Raw genomic sequence first — 18,560 nt, 5'->3', positions numbered from 1 at the left:
GCTACAGTTTTTTAATTTATTTTTTATTTTAATCCCATTTATATCCCGCCCTTCTCCGAAGACTCAGGGTGGCTTACAATCTAAAGCACAATGTGCTTAGCAATAGCCTTCATTCTATGTATATGCCTGCTTATTAGGGCTTTCACACCCACCCCCCCTAAGCGGCATTATTACAAAGTCAGCTTAATTGCCCCCAACAATCTGGGTCCTCATTTGACCTACCTCGCAAGGATGGAAGGCTGAGTCAACCTTGAGCCTGGTGGGACTCGAACCTACACTCATGGCAGGCAGCTGGTGTTACTTAAGGAGGCATTAGCCCACTGCTCCACCAAGGTTCATAAGTGGCAGTGGTTAGTAGCAGGGGATAAGCTACTAACCCTGGTTGTTAAGTAAACCCGGCTTGCCCCATTGACTTTGCTCGTCAAACAGTCGCAAAAAGGGATCACGTGAGTTCGGGGGGACACTGCGACCGTTGTAACTATGAACCAGGTGCCAAAGCATCTGAATTTTGATCACAGGATCACGGCGATGCGACAAAGGTCGTCAGTGTGAAAAACGTTTCTCGGTGCCGTCGTAACTCTGAACAGTCACTAAAGGAAATGTGGTACGTCCAGGGGGGGCAGCTGTATTGCTATTTTAGTAAAGTGCGTGCATGCGTGCGTGTGTGTGTGTGTGTCTTGTGTAAAACGCAATTTCTCACCCTACAGAATGCTAAGCTGAGAAGAGCTACCGTCGAGTAAACACCACCATTTTTAAAAGAACTAACTTCCGGGGTCCTGGGATGTGTAAACTTGTCAGTTCAGCAAACTAAAAAAAAAAAAAAAGTCTTCAGCCCGCAAAGTGAAAAGAAGGAGAGAGAAAAAGGCCGGTTCTGAAATATGACAAATTATCAAAAGTTGTGGGTCCTCCTACGCAAGGTTTAACCGTTAACGCAGTAGCATGACAATTTGGCCTCCCTTTTTTTAGACTGAGCAACGGACACTCCTCCCCAGAGAGGCATTTATAGTCCCGACCTTTGTTCCGCCACAATTGCTAATTCTTTAGAAGGCTAATTTGAAACACGGTCAGAAACTGTGGTGGTCAGCCCAATTCCTGGGTCAGCCCACTTAACCAAAATTATCTCACGGGATCTGCGTCTTTGGGAAAGCTCGTTTGGGGGCCCGGCATCTGTTTTTTCACCATTCCCAACATAAAATGTTACTACTGATGAGTTTGATGTTCAAATTGTGATGGCATTTAGATAAGATGCTCTTCGCAGATGATAGCTCTGATCATTCTACAGCTGCTAATATTCACTCGTCAGTTCTTGTAACTCTTATAATTCGCCAAGGAGAAATTTCCTGACGGTGAGAACAATTAACCAGTGGAACAGCCTGCCACTAGAAGTTGCGGGTGCTCCATCACTCGAGGTTTTTAAAGAAGAGATTGGACAACTATTTGTCTGGAATGGTATACGGTTTCCTGCTTGAGCAGGGGGCTGGACTAGACGACCTCCAAGGTCCCTTCCAACTCTGCTATTCTGTTTATAAAGTACTTCCATCCATCCAGTTTTGAATTTTTAAATGGAGAGTCCTAGCTACCAGCGCTCAAACCGAGATGGAGTTTATCAAGCAACAAATACATCTTTAACTCGGCTAAGAACAAAATTATTTTTCAACTTGACAAAGGCCTGTCAATGGGTTTGACCCCCATGCTCAGGAAAGAGCCAGATTTGAGTTGGTGGATTCCGTGGCCAAATATGGATGCTTTCCCCATCTGCCATTATCATGTCACTAGGAAGGAATATTTGTAGCTCAGGGTTGAACTGTGGGGTCCTTGGTGCTCTCTGAGTTGGCTTATTTTCTTGCAGACGTTTCATGAACCAAACTAGGTAACATCATCAGTGCTAGAAGGGAGGGGGTTTTGCAGAGAGGAGGAGGAGGAGGAGGAGGAAGAAGAAGAGGAGGAGGAGGGGGGAGGGGAGGAGGAGGAGGATGAATGTGGAGTCCTTGGTGCTCTCTGAGCTTGGTGGCTTTCTTGCAGACATTTCATGACCCAACTAGGTAACATCATCAGTGCTAGAAGGGAGGAGGGTTTGCAGAGAGGAGGAGGAGGAGGAGGAGGAGGAGGAGGAGGAGGAGGAGGAGGAGGAGGAGGAGGAGGAGGAGGAGGAGGAGGAGGAGGACTGTGGGGTCCTGGGTGCTCTCTGAACTGGGTGGCTTTCTTGCAGACCTTTCATGACCCAACTGGGTATCATCAGTGCTAGAAGGGAGGAGGAGGAGGAGGAGGAGGAGGAGGAGGAGGAGGAGGACGACGACGACGACGACAACGACGACGACTGTGGGGTCCTGGGTGCTCTCTGAGCTTGGTGGCTTTCTTGCAGACGTTTCATGACCCAACTAGGTAACATCATCAGTGCTAGAAGAGAGGGTGTGTGTGTGAGTTGCAGGCATCTAGTGCAGCTTCTAGCTCTGATGATGCTACTTAGTTGGGTCATCTGAAAGGAAACAACTGAGCTCAGAGACCACCAAGGACTCCACAATTTTATTTCTGCTTTCTGTTTTGGCCAATCAATAACCTGTCTCTTGCAAACAGCAAGGGGGTGGCGGTGGGCAAGTTAGTTCCCTAACCAAGTCAGCATCCTAACTGAGCAGAAGAGGAGAAATGGAGGAGACACACCTCAGCAAGGGAGGTCTACTCCCTCCTTGATGGCCCTGTGAGGACCATGGAGCTTTTGCAAACGCAGAGGAAGTAGCCAGGGGTGTTGTCTACGTTGGCAATTGACAACTGAACTGTGGGCTTCCGGAACCCCTCTCCTCGAATAAGTGAGGACTCGCATGCTGACAGGAATAGAATTTCTTCTATCCTTTTGACCAGAGAGAAACACACACACACACACCCCATCACAATGCTGTTTTGAGGAGGAAGAAACCGCCACGGCAGAAAGCAAAATGCCACAACAAACACAAACCAGACCAAGCCAGCTGTAGAGTTGTGTGATCCCCTTTTGAGACCTTCTGACAAGCAAAGTCAAGGGTGGGGGAGGAGCCGGACTCGCTTAGCGACCGGAGTTACTAACTGATCATCTGCACAGGGATTCCCTTAACGGCCGTGAAAAGGAAAGTCGTAAAACGAGGCAAAATTCACTTAACAAACATCTCACTTAACACCGGAGATTTGAGGCTACCTCATGGTCGTACATCAAGGGCTACCTGGAACAGAACAACAGCTGGAAGGGACCTTGGAGGTCATCTAGTCCAACCCCCTGCTCAGGCAGGAAACCCTATACCGTTTCAGACAAATGGCTGTCCAGTCTCTTCTCGAAAACCTCCAGTGATCCACAACTCCTGGAGGCAGGTAGTTCCACTGACTGTTAGGAGCTTAGTTCTAGGTTGCTTCTCTCCTTGATTAGTTTTCACCTGTTGCTGCTCGTTCCAATGTTTAAAAGCAAGGAGAAATCAATGCAGATCTCCTCAGAAGTCAACAGTTCAGCAGATGGAGCAGAAAGCTTCGACATTTCAGCGTTTCCACTGGAGGAAGTTCTTTGAGAGGCTACAGTATTATCTGAAAGAGCCCTCCACATCTCATGGAGCTTGCGGTTTGCAAACACAAGAGTCGCACAGAAACGAAGGCTAATTCCACCCACCGCTCCTTTCTGGGAAAACTGCCAGCTCGACACAATAGTGTAACTCGAAAAAAAATAAATAATAATGCTGTATTTGCAAATACGTGCTTACAGGATGTGAAGAAATTCAGGTTGGACACAGCCAGAAAATACGGGACATCATTTCACAGGCATATTGTGTATCTGAAATGGTCTAGGGGTCTCCTGCTTGAGCAGTGGGGGGTTGGACTAGAAGACCTCCAAGGTCCCAGCTCTGTTCAGATGGATTGATATCAAGGCTCCAAGCTTTGGTAGATTTCATATTTCTCCTTCACACACCATTTGGGCCTCTCCTATTGTACCAGGTAAAACATGCATAAGCCACCACCATCCCTTGGCTGGGCCCATTTTGGTCATCCACATAGTCAACCAAGCAAGGGTGCACATTTTCAACTTTTCTAGTATCCTAGATCACACAACATCTTACAGTATAAAATGGGGAATGGGGCCAAAGCAAGAAAGTGAATAAAATTTGGCCAGAGGTCTCAACAAAAAAGTATATTTGTAGCTCAAGGTTGAACTGTGGAGTCCTTGGTGCTCTCTGAGCTTCGTGGTTGTCTTGCAGATGCTTCTTGACCCAACTAGGTAACATCATCGGTACTTAGAAGAGAAGGGGGTTTGCAGAGAGGAGGAGGAGGAGGAGGAGGAGGAGGAGGAGGAGGAGGAGGAGGAGGAGGAGGAGGAGGAGGAGGAGGAGAAGGAGAAGGAGAAGGATGAGGACGACGACTCTGGGGTCCTTGGTTGTTTTCTTGCAGACATTTCATTACCCAAGTAGGTAACATCATCAGTGCTGGAAGGGATTGGAATTTATGGAGGGGAGGAGGAGGAGGAGGAGGAGGAGAAGGAGAAGGAGAAGGAGAAAGAGAAGAAGAAGAAGAAGAAGAAGAAGAAGAAGAAGAAGAAGAAGAAGAAGAAGAAGAAGAAGAAGAAGAAGAAGAAGAAGAAGAAGAAGAAGAAGAAGAAGAAGAAGAAGAAGAAGAAGAAGAAGAAGAAGAAGAAGAAGAAGAAGAAGAAGAAGAAGAAGAAGAAGACTGGAGTCCTTGGGCTCTCTGAACTTGGTTTTCTTGCAGACACTGCATCACCAAACTAGATAAACCTCCTCAACGCTAGAGAGCAAAGCTCACTCCCTTCTAGCAATGATGAGGTGACCAGGTTCAGCAAACAGCCACCTGTCTGAAATGGCATCAGGTCCCTTGCTTGAGCAAGGGGGTGGACTAGAAGATCTCCCAGCTCCCTTCCAGTCCCTTCAGCGACTCTTATTCTGTTACACTTACAGATTCCACCATGGCTCGAGATTCAAGTCCTTGAAAGACTTCCTAGCAGAGGCCCAAATTAGGCAAGCAACAACAAGGGACCTCCCCATCCGGTGGATAATTCATTTCTTCCACAAAAAAAACCCCCAAACCAATTATTAGCTGGTCAGTCAAGAGAGCAAGGGAGTTGAAATAGAACAACACACACACACACACACACACACACACACACACACACACACACACACACACGACTCTCTCTGAACTCTCCCCACTGAACACGATGCAGCTTGTGGTCTTCAAGGCTGCTGATCCTTCACCAGAGTTCAAAGGACGGGGGGGGGGGGTGAGGGGGGGGGAAACAGCAGCCATTTTTTATATGGGTGGGTGGGGGGAAAAGCCGATTTCAGGCCCAGTGTCCTCTTTGCGTTTTGTAGGCAATCCAGGAGAACAAGGAGCCGGGACGTTTGAACTGCAAGACCCAGTGAGCGATTTAAAAGACTACCAGTTGGACATTGTGGAAGGACGGCCATATTTTGGCTGCCCGGTTTTGGAGGGAAAAAAAACAACACGTCTCTTTCTTCCTCTTGAAAGAGGGAGGAGTTGGCTGGCAACTCCTTGTCTATCGCAACGGTTTCCCTCTCTGTTCTTCTTCTTCTTCACCCAACCATGAAGAGTCTGAAGGTTGCCCACAATCCAGATTATTGCTTAGACTTTGGAAGACATGGGTGTGTGTGGTTTACATAACTTTCACCTGGGCATCCACCTATTTCAAACCAGGGGACAAAAGAAGGCATCCAGCAGCACCTGACAACTGATATAGGTAGGGACATATGACCATCACCAAGCTTTCATTTTTGGTCGTAAGCCGTGAGGGTCTAAAGAAGATTATCGTGAGGGTCTAAAGAAGATTATCGTGAGGGTCTAAAGAAGATTATCGCTGAACCGTGCCCAGTTTTACAACCAATTTTATGGTGGACGGTAAGTGGACAGGCTAATTGCAAAGTGAACGCCACCGTTCAGTGAATTCTTTGTTTGCTATGGGGTGGGTTTCCACACACACAGACACAGACACACACACTCATCCCGGGGAAAAGAGAGATAAACAATGGTTTGTGGAGAAAGCATTGTGAATGGTGGTCCTGTGACTGCAGGATGCCGCAAACAAACCTAAATGAAACGACGCGGATTAAAGGCCTGGAGACTGAAAGATATGAAGGATTTGGGTTTGGCCAGTCTAGAGACAAGAAGGACCGGGGTGGGGGTCCTGGGGGGACACGATAGCGGTCTTCAAGTATTCGAGGGGCTGCCCCAAAGAAGAGGGGGTCAACTTATTTTTCAAAGCACCCACAGGCAGGACAAGAAGCAATGGATGCAAACGAATCAAGGACAGAAGCAACCTGGAGTTAAGAAGAAACTTCCTGACAGGGAGGACAATTAACCAGTGGAACAGCTTGCTACCAGAAGTTGCAGGTGCTTCATCACCGGAGGCTTTTAAGAAGAGACTCGTCAGCCACTTGTCTGAAATGGATTGTCACAGTTTTGAATCCAGGGTAAGTCCCTTTTTCAGACTGCGTTGCGACTTTGAACAGTCACTAAAAAAAAATTGGTCGTAGGTTGAGGATTACTTTGGTGTGTGGAGTCCTTTGCCAGATGCCTTTTCATAACATTTGTGATCCAGAAAAAGCGCTTCCGTGTTCCTTCTGGCTTATTGCAACCACAGACTACTACGCAGACCACACGTGGTCCTCGAATTGTGACAGTTCGTCTAATGGCAGCTGAAAGTTACAACTGCACTGACTTGGGACCCTTTTCCACCCTTAACAGCCGTTGCAGCCTCCCGCGGTCACGTGATCAAAATTCAGAGGCTCGGCAACTGGCATGGACGTAGGACGGCTGCAGCGTCCCGACAGGCAAAATCAACGGGGGAAGCCAGATTTCATGAAACAACCAGGTTACTAACTTCACAACTGCAGTGATTCACTACTGCAGCAAGAACGGTCGTAAAAAGGGATCAGAACACCCTTCGCACCCGTCTTGCTTAGCAAAGGGAGTTTTCTCCTCAATTGCAGTCATAAGTCGAGGATCACATGCAATCCCCACCGCAGACTAATCCTGCGCCAACGTCTCCCAGTTTGGAAGAAAGAGTTACTCACCGTCGGGGGATTTTTCCATTTTTAATAAGTACAGGCAATCCCCGACTTACAACGGTTCATTTAGTGACTGCTCCAAGTTACAACAGGGCTGAAAAAAGGGACCTACCGCCCTTTTTTCACACGCTTGTGGCCGTTACAGCATCCCCAGGGTCATGAGAGTTACATTCAGACGCTTGACAACTGGTTTGTACTTATGACGGTCGCGGTGCCCCGGGCGAGTCACGTGATCATCCCCTTTTGCGACCTCCAGCGGAAGTCAACAGGGGAAGCCGGACTCATTTAACGACCGTGTTACTAACTTAACATCTTCAGTGATTCACTTAGCCACGGCGGCAAGAAAAGTCGCAACGGGGGGGGGCAAAACTCCCTCCGCAAATTTCTCGCTTAGCCCCATAAATTCTGGGCTCCATTTGCAGTCGTAAGGTGAGGACAGCCTGTCTCAAGGAACTTATTGTGCGTTCTAAAGTTAGCAGTACTTTCCCACCTGCTTAAACATCAGCTGTGTTTATTGTTTCAAGGAGAGAAGCAACCTGGAACGAAGGAGGAACTTCCTGGCTGGCAGAACAATTAACCATTCGTAATTGTCAATCAGAAGGTCGGCAGTTTGGCGGGTCGAATCCCGAGTGCCGCGTAGCAGAGTGAGCGCCTGTTACTCGTCCCAGCTTCTGCCAACCTAGCAGTTCGAAAGCACGTAAAAATGCAAGTAGAAAAATAGGGACCACGACGGTGGGAAGGTAACAGCGTTCCGTGCGCCTTTGGCGTCTAGTCATGCCGGCCACATGACCACGGAGACGTCCTCGGACAAGCGCTGGCTCTTCGGCTTTGAAACGGAGATGAGCACCGGCCCCTAGAGTCGGAAACGACTAGCACGCATGTGCGGGGGAACCTTTACCTTTACCTAAGAAACAGCAGAGCTACCTGATAGGCGTAAAAGTTAAAAAAAAAACACAAAACAGGAGGGCAAAGAGGGTGAAGAAAACCATTTCCGTGTTACTGAAATTCCCAGATATTTATCTCTAATATTTATCAGTCCTGCCCATCATTCAACCCTGTCCGTTAATCAGGGCTTCTCGGCAATCTCTTTAAGACTTCAATTCCCAGAATCCTCCAGCCATTCGACTGGCCTTGAGCTCATCGTGTAACTTCCATTGCTCTAAACTGCGCCGTCTTCACAGCTTACGAAATAGAAGAACGCCGCCTTTCACTTCTCCAATTTATTCCTGACTTCGCCCATAATAAAGAACGGCTTACAAGGAAGCGATGAGGCCAGCTACTCCTATTTTGTTAGGGAACACCCTTCTCTGTACAACGGATAGAAAATGGAGTACTGGCGAGGTGTTCTTCTTTTTTTTTTTTTAAACACACAGAAGCTTTTGTTTCCCCCTCACCACGCTCCCTTCTTTGCTGCGTGCCAAGTGTATTTCACGGCTTGTTCAAACCATACTTGTGGGTTGTTGTTGTTTTTTTTAATTTCTCATGTTCTTTGCCCTTACTGGTGTTCACACATTCTTCTCCAGAATCTGAATAACAGAATAACAGAGTTGGAAGGGACTTTGGAGGTCATCTAGTCCAACCCCCTGCTCAGGCAGGAAACCCTAGACCATTTCAGACAAATGGCTGTCCGGTCTCTTCTCAAAAACCTCCAGTGTTGGAGCATTCACAACTTCTGGAGGTAGGATGTTCCACCGGTTAATCTTTCTCACTGTCAGGAAGTTTCTCCTTAGTTCTAGGTTGCTTCTCTCCTTGATGAGTTTCCATCCATTTAACACAGCATTATAATACAATAGAAACCCAACAGGTGGACATCCTTCTGAAGCCACAATTTATCCTGAATGCTAAGACGGGAGAATCTTTACAAAACCTTCAGACAAGGATGGAATTAAAGCTTTTTTTAATAAAATAAAATAAAATAAAATAAAATCAGAAAGTCAGGCATTCCTAATGCAACTTGGTTTTCCGTTCACAAACGCGAAGGCGACGGAGAAGCCCCCTCGCAGACTAGCAAAGCCGATTTGTGAATATTTGTTTCCCCAAGGCGTTTTCCCAGATAACGCTCTGAAGTTCACACCGTTATTGACATCACTGCTACGCGAACTGGTCCTTTACGCAACTTACAACGCAGAGCAGTGCTATTGTAACTGGAATGGTCACTAAATGAACTGTTGTAAGTCAAGGGTTGTCGGTTCAGGTGGCCCACGATTTACAACGGCTCCTTTAGCGACGGTTCAAAGTTACAACGGCACGGAAGAAAGAGACCTAAGACCCTTTTTCACACATATGGCCATTGCAGCATCCCCAGGGTCATGGGATCAGAATTCAGATGCTTGGCCACTGGTTCATACTTATGACAGTCGCAGCGTCCCGGGGTCGCGTCATCTCCTTTGGCGACCTTCTGACGAGCAAAGCCAAAGACTCGCTTAACAGCCGTGTTGCTAGCTGAACCAGTGACTTATGACCATTTTTCACACTTAATGACGCTCAGACGCTTGGCAACTGACTCGTATTTATGACGGTCGCAGTGTCCCGGGCTCAGGTCATCTCCTTTCGCGACCTTCTGACGAGCAAAGAGAATGGAGAAGCCAGATTCGCTTAACGATGGTGTTATTAACTTAACAGTTGCAACGATTCCGTTTCCAACAGTGGCCAGAAAAGTCGTAAAATGAGGCAAAACTCACTTAGCAAATGTTTCACTTAGCAACCTAAATTTTGGCCTCTATTGTGGTCTACCTGTATATCAATACGGCCTTCAGCCGGGGGGGGGAAGAGGAAAAAATAGTGTGGTTCTCAATTGTTCCTTCCGGCTTTAAATAAATAGGGGAAATGGGTGGATGGCACCTTCATTTAATTTAGTAATTAGGTGACTCTAGACTTTGTTGCCTTAAGTGGAGTTAAGCTTCAGATCTTGATGACAGTCAAAGTCCTCATCAAGTTTTTCAACCTTCCAGCACCTCCCTCGACACAAGAATACAAGTCTTACCAGTGAGGAAGCCAGAACTTCCTACTAGAAGAAGTAAGCTAAGGCACGTGCGAGTGTAGTCATGTTGGTGGACATACTTATACATTAAATCATTCAAATAAAGCTGGTTTCCACTAAAAAAAAAACCAACAACATTCACACCCTCTGCATTAATCTCCCGAAAGAAGATTCTTCATGTTCTGTACCAGCCTGCTACCGGCCCTGTAGAAAAGGCAACCCCTTTACAAACGGCAAGAGGCTGGAATACGTCTGCCAAATTTATTACTAAGAAAACAAACAAGACACGAACCAAGATACAGGAGCTTTGAAACACTATCTGAGCGGTTGCTTTCAGCAAACCAGCCCTCCCCACACATTCCCCTTATAAAGAGTTCAGGGCGTGGCTTCTCTCTGCCTCCTTCCGAGAAGCCCCATTGCCTTCCTCTGTTTACTCCTGATTGACTGCCTCCTGCGTCGGGCGTCCTTGAACAGGGCCAGCTGTGGGTCATCTTCATTCACACTGTCAGGCTCACACAGCTGGGTCTCCATGGTGACCAAGTGGGAGGGGCCTGCCTGAGGGCTATCATCAGCAAGATCTTCAACCCCCTCAGCAAGGTCTTCAACACCCCCCTCCTCCTCTGAGTCGTCCGACCCAACTGCCGAACCCACAGGCTGACCCTGAATCACAACACTTCACTTCAGTTGCTCCCTACAAATAAATGTCGCTTCAGGACCTTTTTTTGTGTACTTGCTGAAGTGTAACTGACTGGAACCCAGTCAACATGTTTGCCTTAGACAAATAGCGTGGCGGCAATCATGACTTCACTCATGACATCAGAACAGAGCCCAAGATTTCTCCCGTCACTTGTGGACGTTCTCTGTTTTCCTATTCCATTAGTCAACTCATCACGGCCAACTCATCACAGTCAACTTGTCACAGCCAACTTGTCACGGCCAACTCGTCATGGCCAACTGTTCACAGACAACTGTTCACGGACAACTGTTCATGGACAACTTGTCATGGACAACTAATCACAGCCAACTTGTCACGGCCAACTCATCATGGCCAACTCTTCATGGCCAACTCATCATGGCCAACTTGTCATAGCCAATTCTTCATAACCAACTTGTCATGGCCAACTTGTGATGGCCAACTTGCCATGGCCCACTCGCTGTGGGACAACTCACTGCAGGAGAAGAATTACACTAATATCCAAGAAGTGGCAGAACAGAGTCATAAAATAAAATAAATAAATACAATATTTTAAAAACTTATTTTAAATCATGAAATTGAATTGTTCAATTGCCTCGCAGCAAGTTGTCCCATGGCGAATTGTCCCATTCCGTCTTCCAGAATGGCTACTCTCTTCAACCTCAAATGGACCTATTTCAGATTCGGTTATCTTACAAAACCTCCCCCCAACAACAATAGTAGCTCTTCCACAAAATTCTGCCCCGAACAACAACAAAAAAAGTATGACTATTGAAGATGCTTATGGACCTTCTCCAATATGATCTGTCCTAGCTTGGACCTTCAGGTTTTCAACGGTGCTCTTCTACCACTTGTCCATCTTCTTTATGTCCGTGGAGATTCTCCGTCATCCAGGTCATGGTTGGCCCCCCAGGGGCTTTTTCAAGCCAGAACTGAAGAAGCTTCTTGAAATGAGAAGCAAAACATCTTCAAGGAAAAAACAAAGTCTCGTCGCCTTTCGGCCCATCTTCTTTGCTGCTAGCTAGGTGTCTGTGCATAATAACCCCAAAAGTAAGACTACGGTTTGCTATTACGTTACGGTGTAATCAGAGCTTAACTGTTCTCCAATTATAGATAGCTCTGCCTTTTTTTTTTTTTCCAGTTACTGGCTTCAACGCTGTGAAAGAATATGACAAAATGGCTAAGCCTCTCTTAAAAAAATAAATAAAAAATCTTGACATTTGATGGTGTCAAGCACACTTGGAGCGGCTAGAATTCCAGCACCTTGAAAATGAAAGCTCTTCAGATGAAAAGGATGGGCATCACTTTGATGTTGCTAAGTCGGATATTTGTTAACTGAGCTTTGCACCATTGTACGACTTTCCTTGCCACGCTTGTTAAGTGAATCACTGCAGTGGTTTTAGCAACCAGGTTGTTAAGTGGGTCTGGCTTTTCCCTGTTGACTGCTGGTTGGAAGTTTGCAAAAGGGAATCACGTCACCCCAGGGGGGACACGGCGACCGTCGTAAGTATGAATCCGTTGCCGAGGGGATGAATTTTGATTACGTGACTGCAACAGTTGTAAGTGTGAAAAATGGTCATAAGTCACTTTTTTTTTTTTAGTGCTGTTGTAACTCCGAACGGTCCCTAAACAAATTGTCCTAAGGGCTAGTTGTATTTGATTCTGCTTTTTCTGTTAAGGAACCCAGTGTGATTTTTGCCTGTCTCAAAACATCCAATGAGCTTCAAGGTCGAAGGGAAGCCTTAACCAAAGACATGCAAATTCTACTTCAGCCTTTTAACCAGAAAATGGACAAAATGTATGGAGGGCTGCCTTTGCAGTTAACTAAAGTTAGGGTTTTTATTTTACATGTCCATGTCAATAATGGGATTTTAGAAAAAACAACAACACGGTTTTCAGGCCGATATAGGCTGATCTTTAGAAGCCAACTTCAGCAGACTGATCAACTGGTGGTTCAAACCAGCCAACAAACTCAAAAGGGCCCCAGTTAGAAAAAACAGCCCATACTTCCAAAGAAGTAACGCAATACAACAAACTTTCAACCTGAAACACTTTACTGGGAAATAAGTCGTGTTAGATACAATCATATTTGCTACCAGATGGGTTCATGCAGACAGTTGTGGCTGAACTTGAAAAAGCTAAGCAGTCAAACTTGCTGAGTACTTGGATGGGAGACAAACCAGGCTGTAAACTAGGCAGAGGTTGGTGGGAAAAGGAGAATGTCCTTAAAAGCAACGTCAAATAATATCTATTTTGGTGCCAAGAGAGCTATACAGACTTATCCATGTTCGTCAAGAGTCAACTCAAACAAAGCTTTACCTTGTAAAGTACTTCCAAGACTCCATTGTGTGATTTCTCCTAAACCCACTTTAATTCTTCTGATTATCACTTTGAAAGACCATATAATTGTGGTTTTCAGTTGTGCATTTCCAAACCCCAAGCGAAAGGCCTATAAAAATGTTAAGTATGACTATTTCATACGCTCCTCTCCTTTTTTCGTATTGAAATGGAGCTGATCTAAATAAACGTATTTAAATTACAGATGGAAATGCCTTCAATCGGAAGCTTCATTTTTTTGATAATAGTTTGCTTTAAGGCCACTTCACACAGGCTAATCCTATTCCTGAAGACACGGCATTATGGGGAAAAAAATGCTTTTTGTTTTTCCTTTAAACTTGTATTATTTCAATGTAAGAGTTGTTCAATCTGGCCGCTACCGATTCTAAATAATCTGATTTAGCTTTTGAAATAGCAAAAAGAAAAGAAAAAGAGAGGGGGGGGGGAAATGAAAGGACAGCGCGCTATCCGATATATCGATAGTGCTTAGGAAACAATCCCAGTGCACTCTTTTCCCAGGCAACAGAAATTCTGAACTTTGGCCCAACGCATTTCTATAATCTACTGTACCAGCAAGAGAGAGAAGAAAGAAAGAGAAAAAAAGACATTAAAAAGAATCACGAATAGAAAAATAACTCTCTGCTTGATTACTGTAGTTTGTATAATGCATTTATACAATTGGCAACAGCACGGGCGAGTTACAAATGAGATTTTTGCCTTGGCCACTTGTAACGGCTAGCAAAACTTTAAAAAATATACACAGCGAGAGACGTCACACAGTCTACCTAACCTATATGTTACTGCACATGCTGTAGTCTCCAACGACCAGCAGAATATCCTTTTTCAACCCTCTAAGGAGGAAAAGTTTTCTTAACTATCGCTTTGGATGTTCGATTCGGTTTTAAAGCGCCGGTTAAAACGTCCTCAGAAATTGCAGATTGGAAGGCTTCTGGCTGCACAAACGGATTATTGAGCAGAAACCTGGGACCTCAATTCAGGCTGCAAACCGCTGCACATTGGCAAGCCCTAGATCTAGGGATACCTGGTTACACACACACACACACACCCTCCTTAAAAAAAAAAGATATTAAAAGAAAAATCACACCCATCCACTCTCTGTGAACTTGTGTAAGTCAGGATCCCTCCCCTTATTTCTTCAAAGGGGTTTGTGATGGCTTTCCTTCCCACGTCCCTCCCGGCCGTGCCAAGGACACCCCCTTCGTCCCCGACTCTCGAAAAGAAGGGGGGAGAAAAAGCAAAATATCCATACGTACCTGACAGATAGCTTGGCGTTTTCGCCTGCTCACGTACGTTTGCCGTCTCTCCTCCCACCAGCCAGCTTGGCAGTGGAATGCCTTTCAAATCGATGGCTGGCTGGTTTTTGTAAATGTTTTACCAGAGGCTCACCAGCCTCTTGTCCCACCCTTCTTGCAAACACAGTGGCACACGGGGCTCTAAGGCAACAAAAGCCACCTCAACCTTGCCTGCAGGTAACACAAACACAGAGCAAGGTCTTCCAGGCGAAGGTTGAAAGTGGAGCAGGCGGCAGGGTGAGGCAGTCCTAAACGGGGTGGGGGGGGGGAAGGAAAGGAAAGGAAATTATTCTCAACTATTTATCGGGCACAAAGTTGGATCACCGACCTCTCATTGCTGGATCGGTTCTGAAGTCAAGGCACGTTGGACTGACAACAACAACAACAACCTGGCCAAGAGCAATGAATTAAGAGCAGGCCGGTAAACAGAATTCTAAATAATTTCTAAATATTGAGACCAAGACATCTCAATAGGGTTTCTCTTATTTTTATTTATTTTTTTTAAAAAAAGAGCAATTTGCAATAAATAATCTGAAGGCAAGAAGGCTGGAGGAGGGGGAAAAAGGGGGAATGGGATCAGGAAACTTTCACTGGTAAGATGCACACAATACACCAACGTGTGTGAGCACACTTACACACACACACACACACACACACACACAGAGTGTTTTCCTGTAAGGCAGTCTGTCTTCCTTCACTGCCAGTTTTTCACATCTACCCCAAGTTAAAACTCTACCACCTTTCCAACCGGACTTTCTGCATTCCATTCTGGTTAAAAATTACACAAAGAGAGCAGAAACGAGCTCCGCCGCTATCCAAAAAAGGGATCTGGAGTGACAAGGTCCTCGCGGCAGGCCCAAAGATCAACCTTCCCAAAACTGATCTTCACCAAACGTGTTGGATTTAACTCCCATAATCCCCAGCCAGGACTTCGATTAGACACCCCAATCCAGCGGGAAAGTACCTAAGTAGGGCAGAAAGGTCTTCTGGTCAAGTCGGACGTTGTGGTTGAAACTCACAAACTACAGTTTCACAATCTCAACTTGGGCCCTCACGGTGCATCGGACTACGACCTCCATAATCCTCCTCCTCTGGCCCAAATGGATAACGGACTGAGCTGATGGAAGTTGTAGTCTGACGCAAGGAGATGGGGATGGGGCTCGAGCTTGCTGCAAGTATCTCACCCGCTTCCTTCAAGATCTGCACAGCTCCTTCCCGGTCCCCCTCCCCTTGTGAGAATGTTGCCATAGTTAAGCGACAAAACTATTCCCAAGCAAAATGTGGACTCCCTCTGCATTCCAGAGCTATTATCATCGTGACACAAATAGCCAAAAGGTAATTTTGTTATTAAGAAGGCCAAGGGTGGAGAGTCCTCTAACCTACCGAATAATATTTGAGTATTGGGTGTCATCCTTGACACAGTCCACAGACGGTCCAAGGCAACCTCCTACGTAGAACATAGAATAATAGGGTTGGAAGGGGACCTTGGAAGTCTTCTAGTCCAACCCCTGGCCCGTGGCAGATGATCCTATACCGTTTCGGACAAATAGTTGTCCAGTCTCTCCTTGATGGAGCACCCACAACTTCTGGAGGCAACTCGTTCCACTGATTAGTTGTTCTCACTATCAAGAAATTCTAGGTTCTAGATCTCTTTCATGATCATCCACCCGTCACTTCTTGTCCTGACCTCGGGTGCTTTGGAAGACACGTTGACTCTCCCTCTTGTCTGGGACTAGCTGGTTAAGTCCTGGAAGACTGCTTATCATGTCACCCCAAGTCCTTCTCTCCATGGGACAAGACAAGACGTAATTCCTGCAACTGTTCAATGCATGTCTAACCAGGTCATAGTTATCCCAAAGGTGCTTTTTCACGAGGCACCTGGACTTCCTTGTTCTTCTTTATTTTATTTTATTTTATTTATTTTAATTCCATTTATATCCCGCCCTTCTCCGAAGACTCAGGGCGGCTTACAAGCTTAGCAGTAGCCTTCATTCTATGGATATGCCTGCTTATTAGGGCTTTCACACACACACCCCAAGCGGCATTATTACAAAGTCAGCTTAATTGCCCCCAACAATCTGGGTCCTCATTTGACCTACCTCGGAAGGATGGAAGGCTGAGTCAACCTTGAGCCTGGTGGGACTCGAACCTGCACTAATTGCAGGCAGCTGGTGTTACTTAAGGAGGCATTAGCCCACTGCTCCACCAAGGCTCCATCAAGCCTTGAAGATGTTTCACTTCTCATCCAAGAAGCTTCTTCAGCTCAACATGTGTTTTATCCTCCAGTCCCCTAATCATCCTTGTTGCTCTTCTCTGAACCCTTTCTAGGGTCTCAACGTCTTTTTTTTTTGTATCATGGGGACCAGAATTTGAGACAGTATTCCAAGTGCGGTCCTACCAGCACAGCATAAAGCAGTACTATCACTTCACATGATCTGGAAACCCTCTGTTGATGCCACCTAGGACTGCAATTAGGCTTTTTAGTAAAGATAGAGGTAGAAAGAATAGAATAGAGCTGGAAGGGACCTTGGAGGTCTTCTAGTCCAGCCCCCTGCTCAAGCAGGAGAACCTATACACCATCTCAGACAAGTGACTGTCCAGTCTCTTCTTAAAAATCTCCAGTGATGGAGCGTCCACGATTTCTGAAGCTGTTCCACTGGTTGATTGTCCTCACTGTCAGGAAATTTCTCCTTAATTCCAGGTTGCTTCTCTCCTTGATCACTTTCCAACCATTGTTTCTCGTCCTTCCCTCTGGTGCTTTGGAGAATAACGTGACCCCCTCTTCTTGGTGGCAGCCCCTGAAATACTGGAACGCTGCTATCGTGTCTCCCCTATTTCTTCTTTTCTTTAGACTAGCCAAACCCAAGTCCCGCAGCCGTTCTTCGTTATGTTTTAATCTCCAGACCTTGGATCATCTTAGTTGCTCTTCTCTGAATTTTTTCCAAACTCTCAACCTCTTTTTTGTGATATGGTGAACCAAAATTGGCTGCAGTATTCCAGGTGTGGCCTCACTAGGGTTTGATAAAGCGGTACCAGTGCCTCGCGTGATCTTGATTCTATGCCTCTGTTTATACAACCCAGGATTGTATTGGCTTTTTTGGCAGCTGCTGCACACTGCTGGCTCATGGTGACCTGGTGTGGCGCCTACTATCCCGCTACAGGGATGTGAGCGGTGAGCAAGGCAATTATCTTTCCACTTATGTAGCAAACTGTGGGCTAGCAGGGGCCGAAAAGACCATTGTAGGTCGGATGGCGCCCGACCTTTGCTCCTTCCGACGCGATCTGAAGACTTATTTGTTCGAATAAGCCGGCCTGGCCTAATGGGGGATGGGTTGGGATTTTATTGTTGTTTTAAATGTATTTAACTTATTGTTGTAGCTTGGGCATTTCGTTTAATTCTTTTTTAACTTTTGTATTTTTGTACTTTTATATGTTTGCCCTGTTCACCGCCCTGAGTCCTTCGGGAGAAGGGCGGTATACAAATAAAATTAATAAATAATCTTAAAAAATCCTAGATTAATGTAGAAAGGGGGAGAAAGGAAAAAAGCATTCAGGGACCCCGCCTTCAAACTACCAATGCCTCCTTAAACCAGGAACTGAAGCCAAATATGACACTGCAGTGCAGGTGTGTGTATGTTGGGGAGTGTACTGTGGAACTTCCCTGGTGACACAAGTGAAAAAGATAATCTCCACGCGTACCTGGCCCGGCAGACTTTTTTTTTTTTTTTTTTGCAGATCCACAAACACTTCCTTGTGAGCAGGAAGTGGGTGGCGGAGGGGACTAGTAGAGGTTGCAAATAGTTAGGAGATTAAAAAAACTCTACAAGCAAGATACTAGCGCTACAGGGGAGGGGAAGGAGGAAAGAACCGAGGCACAGAAATGGAAATAGGGAAGGACCACGCAAACAGTCCACTCCCATGGGCTGTCCTAACCCCAACTGTAACCATGCAAATTCTGAAGGGATATTTGGATGTTGTTTGTTTTGTTTTTCTAAAAAAAAAATCATTTAAATCAACTAAGGGCAGACTACGGCTCGAAAGACGGGAAGGCTTTGCCTTCGCATAGCTAGCTCTCATTCTAATGCAGTTCTGGATTTTTCCTACAGATAGCCCGCCATGGACGACGGCAATTTTTTTTTTAATAACTTGTGAAGCAAGATACCAACTGCAAAGCAAATAGCAGGACACGA

General features: G+C 45.9%; 1 protein-coding gene across 11 annotated transcripts in view; it reads right to left on the bottom strand.

The window, feature by feature from the left end:
- RBM47 (RNA binding motif protein 47) overlaps positions 1–18,560 on the bottom strand; it is a 66,920-nt gene that overhangs the window by 26,754 nt on the left and 21,606 nt on the right. For 4 of the 11 annotated variants that reach the window (XR_014027076.1, XM_081332465.1, XM_081332466.1 and 1 more), the window contains exon 1: positions 14,332–14,541. The exons of 4 other annotated variants lie outside the window; for them this stretch is intronic. The gene's annotated coding sequence lies outside the window, so the exon portion shown is untranslated. Of the gene's footprint in view, positions 1–2,658; positions 2,679–13,842; positions 14,307–14,331; positions 14,542–15,334; positions 15,355–18,560 lie in introns of those variants that run through there. 3 more of the 11 variants (XM_081332474.1, XM_081332472.1, XM_081332475.1) reach the window with 3 other exon arrangements.

Source organism: Vipera berus (genome assembly GCF_964194415.1).
Source record: "Vipera berus genome assembly, chromosome: 7".
NCBI lineage: Eukaryota > Metazoa > Chordata > Lepidosauria > Squamata > Viperidae > Vipera > Vipera berus.
This window is presented reverse-complemented; position numbering and strand designations above follow the sequence as displayed.